Genomic DNA, 7402 nt, shown 5'->3' on the forward strand with positions numbered 1-7402 from the left:
GATGAATAACTAATTAAGAGAGTGACTCTGGCCACCAGACACCATGTAATCCACAGTCATCCAACTCTCATAAAATGTTACACTCGGAAAGCACAAAATACACAGCACCATAAAAATTATTGAAAGTTATGAAATAATTGAAAAGGCAACGTGTAACAAAGTCAAGTACACTTACCACAAATTGAAATGATTGGTCTGGTATCAGTACCTGAGTAGTTCTTCCAAGACAAACCTTATTGTGAATAAAACTCCCGGACGGGCCCCCATAATTGTGACGAGAAATGTAGGTGTTAAGGCAGTCTTCTCTATGGCTGGTGTAAATGCCAATCACATAAAAAAAAGAAAAAAAAAATGTTGACTGCTTGGCGTTTGTCTCCTGTGGTAAAGTGAAAGGGAAGAACACGCAAAACAATTCATATAAATAATGAACTTTAATTGACTTTAAACAAATATAAACAAAATAAAGATAATCCCTTGGCTATGTACAGTGCGGATCAAAATACATACAAAGACAAAACACAATATAAAATAAAATAATGATTATGTTACTCTACAATAAGCAAGACAAAAATTAGTTAAAGGTGCTGAGAATAGTGGGCTGGCTGAAACCTTTTCTAATATACAGGAAGTATGCTTAGATAGAAGCGTCAGCTCGAGAGCACGAGAATATTCTGAGGCCAACTGCCCGTGCGAGACTATATATAGACGATGCAGATGGCGCTGGAGTCGCGTGAAGTTGGTGATTCACTAATGGGGAGATTGTTGATTTGAAGTGGTCGTTTGGTGATCGACGAGGTGGTGCGCCGACAGTGAGGGAGGTGGGTGAGGAGAGTGAGAGTTGGGTAGTGTACCCCCTGTAGAGACGTCTGTTATTCCACTTATATACTATTCTTGAATGTGGTATCATGATGTTGCAGAAGTATAGAAGTAACTTTATGTAGGAAGGAACAGGCTAAATCTCTCTTGAAAGAGATTACTGTCACAACACAATAAATATATATATATATATATATATATATATATATATATATATATATATATATATATATATATATATATATATATATATATATATATTGTGACGGTAACGCGTTGGTGTTCGGCTGTTTAAGGCTAGGGGTATGGCCTCGTCACATAGTTATAAAAAAAAATAGAAAAACTGGAACTTCGTCTGTGGTAAGGTAAGGAGAAGACACACAAAACACAAGTAAATTTTAACAATGAAATTTTAATTACGTTAATTAATCAAAACATGAAAAAATGGACAAACAAATTTGTATAATAAAATCAATCAATCAAAATAATAAGAATAATTAAATGACACAATGAAAAGTTACGTTAAGATAAAATAACAAGAAGTGCAACACAGAAATAATTGGGAAGGTGCTGGAATATTGGCTTTAAGCTATCACCTCTCTCAGTACACGCTAACGTCTAGCTGGGAGGAGTGATAACCACGAAAGCACTGAACATTCTGAGGTCTGAGGTCGTGGCGACCCCAGACATCAAGTAGTATGGGGGGGCGAGTGCAGGTGCAGCCAGACCGGCGACCAATCAGCGGGGCCGGTAGCGATCAACGGGTAGTTTGGCGGTTTGAGTCCGAACAGGTGTCTGGCTGCAACGTTTTGCGCTCTGGCAAACCTTGCTGGTGTTGTTGTCGTTGTTGGACATTTCTTCCATAGTAGTTATATATATTTGTTGCGACGTATTTGTGGAGGGAAGAGCAGGCTCAATCTCTTTAAGGAGATTATCGTCACAACTCTCCCCCGAAGCCTGCGGTTCTGGAAGAAGTACGTCGTTATGTGGTGGAGTATTAGATGGAGTTGCTTCTACTTCATAAACTCTGGAGAGATCATGGGCTAAGATGTTGTCAGACTCTTGGTATAGCATGTCTCCAGGTTGAATTTCTGCAGTTAGCAAGCCCATAGTAGAAGACGTTGAGATGAGAAGTGGGCGTGCTGCAGGAGGTGTAGGGTGGTGTGGTCCGTATTGATGGTGGACCGAGCACTTTTCAGGTGTGGAGTGAAGTGCTGAAGCTTCAGGATGAGGAAGAGTAGCTCCTTGCCAATTGTTCCGTAGTTCCTTGTAGCGGTAGTCGCTGACAGGTGTATTCTTCTCGCCTCGTTGCTGCATCACGACACCACCAACGTCGGTACCATTGGGGTCGACATGGAGGATGAAGGGCTTATCTGACGAGGTGAGAGTGGAATTAGAAGAGGGCAAAGGAGCACGATTATTATCCTGAAAGCATTTGGGAAGATCATTAAGGATTTCGGAATTAGAAAGCGCTGACTCCTTGTCAGTGCTTTCGGGAGGAGAAGCTGGGAAGGTCTCACTGTGGATGTAGGGTTCTGTGAAGGTAGAACAATTAGTCAGGACAGTGGGAGGAGTACCATTATATTGCTTCAGGAGGTTGACGTGGCACAGCTGGGTCTTCCGCCGCCTATCTGGAGTCTCTATTACGTAGTTGTTATTATTCCTGCACTCTTTGATGCAGTAGGGTCCTGAAAACCTGTTTTGTAAAGGTGAACCTGGGATAGGGAAATAGGCAAGGACGAAGTCTCCCGGCTTGAATTTTCGTACTTTGCTGGTCTGGTTGTAATGAGTTTTCATCTTCTCCTGGGCTTTCAATAGATTATCATGGGCAAAACGGTGGACTCTCTAGAATGTGTTGAAGGTTTTGAAGAAACTGGGGCACATTCTGATGCTCACTGAAGGTGGCATCTCGGAGAGAGTCTTTGAAAGCCTTAAGGGGAGTACGGCACTTACGGCCGTAGAGCATCTCATAAGGAGATACTCCTAGGGACTCATTGGGGAGACTTCTGAAAATACACATTATAAGGTCAATCTGCTTATCCCAATCCTTCGAGGTTTCACTACAAAACTTTTTCAAGAGTGCTTTGATGGTCTGATGACTACGTTCAAGAGAACCCTGTGAAGCAGGATGATAGGGGCTGGACAATACCTGTTTGATGTTGAACTCCTCCAGTGTCCTTTTGAAGAGATCACTGGTGAAGTTGGTACCACAGTCACTTTGAATCTCCCTGGGAAATCCGTATTGAGTGAAGATCTTCAATAGATGTTTTATAACCGTAGCAGCCGTGATGTTCTTCACTGGAACTGCTATGGGAAATCTGGTGGTAGGACACAGGATGGTTAGGATGTAGGCGTTACCTGAACTGGTCCGAGGTAAAGGACCAACACAGTCTATTATGAGTCTGTGGAAAGGTTCCGCAGGCACCTGTATGGGAATCAGTGGCGCTCTGGGAATGGAGATGTTCGGTTTGCCTGCCATCTGACATGTATGACACTGTTTTACGTACTGTTTGACGTTATTTACCATACCTGGCCAGTAGTAGTCTTGACGAATCCCATGGTAAGTCTTGTTGAAGCCGTAGTGGGAGAATGTTCCGTGGGCCAGGTGTAGAATAGTGGGCCGCAGGCTGGTAGGAATCACAAGTTGTTCGATGTTGGCCCAATCGTCCTCCTTCAGTTTACTGGGTCTATATCTGCGGTAGAGCAAGTCGTTCTCTAGGAAGAACCCAGGAATACTGTCGGGTTGAGTCTCAGCCTGGAAAAACAATGGTGTTAAAGTAAGATCTTCCCTCTGCAACTTACGGAACTCCAACTTGGTCAGATGCGGGGGTAGTTTCTGAGGGTCTTGAGGGACAGCGGTAGCAGTAGAATCAGCTGGCTGTGGACGTGCGGCTTGTGCACGGGTGGTCACGAGAACCGGAGGAGAAACTTCATCACTCTCTTGAACCTCTGCTGGAACATACTCTAGAATAGGGTTACTTGGCACAGAGTTACACACCTGGGGTTTGTCCATGACGATGAGGTTGGTCGGTTGCAGGTCTTCTGCCAAGTCGTTGCCTAGGAGAAGTTGCACTCCAGGCATGGGAAAAGGCTTTTCCCTGACTGCGACTTGGACTTCCCCGTTCACGTAGGGACAATCCAGGTGGACTCTGGCGAGAGGGTATGGAGTGGTAGCAGTGAGGTCAGTGATGAAGACAGTTTCTCCGGTGTAGGTGATGTTGGGCACAGCCGACTTCAAAATGATCGATTGTAGAGCCGCTGTGTCCCTCAAGATCTTCAATTTGAAACGTCCCTCCGGATTTGAACCGTTGGCAGAGACAGTTCCAGTATACAGGTGGTTACTGAAAAGAGAAAGATCATTAACATTAACACCAACATTCATCACAGGCTTACCGGACTTAGGAGGAGTTGGTTTGGGTTTTTGTTGGTCAGTGATTCCCTTGTATTGAGACTTACCACACTTGTCTATGGTATGTCCATAGAGTCTACAATACTTGCAGTACAGTTGTGAACCAGCTTGATCGGGGCTCACCTTCTCGTAACTGTACCACGACTTCTTACTGGAGGATGGTTCGGGTGTCAGCCGGTGGATGAGGCTGTAAGTGTCAGCCGACTTAGCACACTTCAGGTAGTCGGTTTCTTCTTTATCTGCTAAGTAGAGGCGGACAGGAGGTGGCACACGTCTCAAGAATTCTTCAACAAGCATCAGGTTGACGAGTTCTGTAAAAGTAGAGACATGTGCTGCTTCCAGCCATTTCATGAAATACCTCCGTTTCGTGTTAGCAAACTCGAGGAAGGTAGTGGTACTTGCCTTCAGGTGGTCACGGAATTTCCTTCTATAACTTTCGGTGGAAAGTAGGTAGGCGTCCAACACTGCTTGTTTCAGAGTGTAGTAGTCATTCTCAGACGCCAAAGTACTGAGTGTGACTGCAGCTCTACCTGTAAGATGGACTCTGAGAAGTGTGGCCCATTGGTTGACAGGCCAACTGAGTTGATTAGCAAGGGTTTCAAAGGTGGTAAAGAACACATCAACTTCTGCTTCTACAAAGGATGGCATTAACTTACTTGCATGTGATATATTAAAACTGACGGGAAGATTGGCAGTAGCTTGCTGGCGTTGAGTGAAGTGGGAAGTTTCCAAGGCGATTTCACGTTGACGACACTCTAGAGCCAGAGTTGCTTGTTGCTTGTCATGTTCGCGTTGTATTTCCAACTCGCGTTGTTTGGTTTCAAGCTGTACGCGTTCACGTTCACGGAGTAATGCGACCTCACGTTCGTGTTCTTCTCTCCTCAAAGCGGCCTCGCGTTCTTGTTCGTCTCTCCTCAAAGCGGCTTCGCGTTCGTGTTCTTCCCTCCGTATGGCAGCTGTTCGTTCTTCAATCTTGGCCAGCTCTAGTTTGAGTTTCAGCGTTGCCAAATCAGTTTTTTCTGCAATATAGTAAGTTTCATGAGTTTCAGAGTCTATCTTACCTTGCTCTAAATAGTAATCCAGCAACAGGTTGTGTAGGTCATTTTTGTTGGCTTGGTAGGGAACTTCTAGTTGATACTCATGTGCAAGAGTTTGTAATTCAGTCTTCTTCGCACGACTTAAAGTCCCTATTTCACCTGCTGGATTTGTACGGAAAGCTTGGAGACGAAACATGGTGAAATTAGCAAATAAAGGTACACGAATATTCAATAGTGAATGTCAGAAACAGGACAACGTGGCAACTGATACCTATCCTGTGAGATCTTTAACAATTAAAGTTAAGAAAAAGATGTTAAATGATTAAATTAAATCAAAGGCGCAGGAAATCTTGTACCCGGTACTCATGTAAGAGGATAAGGGCAAGAAAATCCAACTAACAAATGAAACAGAGTTTCGAAAACAAATGAAACAGTTAAATGCTTCAAAAGTAAAATTGGTAGTCCAAGGATGTAGGCATACCTTGCCACGTCTCTATAGGACATAAAGCAAGTTTTTCCTACTGAATTTAATATGATACTTACAGAATTAGCGAACTTTTGTGCTCTGAAAAAGTAAGCTAATTCCCTACCGTTGTATGTATCATCATCTCTGACTGACGTGAAGGGGTGCGAGGTGTCAACTTGTGACGAGAACTGCTGCTGAGGTCCCAATTCAGCAACTAAAGTTCGAGCTAGAGGAACTATGGCCCTCTTTGTCCTCCTACAGTCAGATTGCAGAAGATTGGGTACTCTTGACCCGGGGCAGACCACAGTACCAGGGTACCAATATGATGATCTGTCAGAATGAGAAATATTCAAGGGACATAGATGGTAAATACGAGTAATAACACGGAGGGAGAGATGACCAATTAAGAGTATGACTGCGGCCTACAGTCACCACGTAATCCAAAGTTGTCTCACCTTCACTATATGTTACTCTCGTAATGCACAATACACCGCACCTTATAAAAAATGAAATTGAATGAAAAATAGTAAAGCTACGTTAACAAAGTTAAATACGCTTACCATAAATTACCACTTGGCACCAGTACCTGAGTGAAGCTCCTAGGACAGGCCCCCATATAACTTGTGACGGTAACGCGTTGGTGTTCGGCTGTTTAAGGCTAGGGGTATGGCCTCGTCACATAGTTATAAAAAAAAATAGAAAAACTGGAACTTCGTCTGTGGTAAGGTAAGGAGAAGACACACAAAACACAAGTAAATTTTAACAATGAAATTTTAATTACGTTAATTAATCAAAACATGAAAAAATGGACAAACAAATTTGTATAATAAAATCAATCAATCAAAATAATAAGAATAATTAAATGACACAATGAAAAGTTACGTTAAGATAAAATAACAAGAAGTGCAACACAGAAATAATTGGGAAGGTGCTGGAATATTGGCTTTAAGCTATCACCTCTCTCAGTACACGCTAACGTCTAGCTGGGAGGAGTGATAACCACGAAAGCACTGAACATTCTAAGGTCTGAGGTCGTGGCGACCCCAGACATCAAGTAGTATGGGGGGGCGAGTGCAGGTGCAGCCAGACCGGCGACCAATCAGCAGGGCCGGTAGCGATCAACGGGTAGTTTGGCGGTTTGAGTCCGAACAGGTATCTGGCTGCAACGTTTTGCGCTCTGGCAAACCTTGCTGGTGTTGTTGTCGTTGTTGGACATTTCTTCCATAGTAGTTATATATATTTGTTGCGACGTATTTGTGGAGGGAAGAGCAGGCTCAATCTCTTTAAGGAGATTATCGTCACAATATATATATATATATATATATATATGCAAACAAGCCTGAATGGTCCCCAGGACTATATGCAACTGAAAACTCACACCCCAGAAGTAACTCGAACCCATACTGCCAGGAGCAACGCAATTGGTATGTAAAGGACGCCTTAATCCGCTTGACCATCACAACTGGACATAAGGAAGTGATAGCTGAAGCTATTTGAACCACTTCCCCGCCGGCACTCGGATGGTAATCTTGGGCATAGCATTTTATCAAATCACCTCATTCTTTGGGGCACACGTGAGGAACACAAATACGAACAAGCCTGAATGGTCCCCAGGACTATATGCAACTGAAAACTCACACCCTAGAATTGACTCGAACCCATACTGCCAGGAGC

This window comes from Procambarus clarkii, chromosome 81 (genome assembly GCF_040958095.1).
Source record: "Procambarus clarkii isolate CNS0578487 chromosome 81, FALCON_Pclarkii_2.0, whole genome shotgun sequence".
Classification (NCBI taxonomy): domain Eukaryota; kingdom Metazoa; phylum Arthropoda; class Malacostraca; order Decapoda; family Cambaridae; genus Procambarus; species Procambarus clarkii.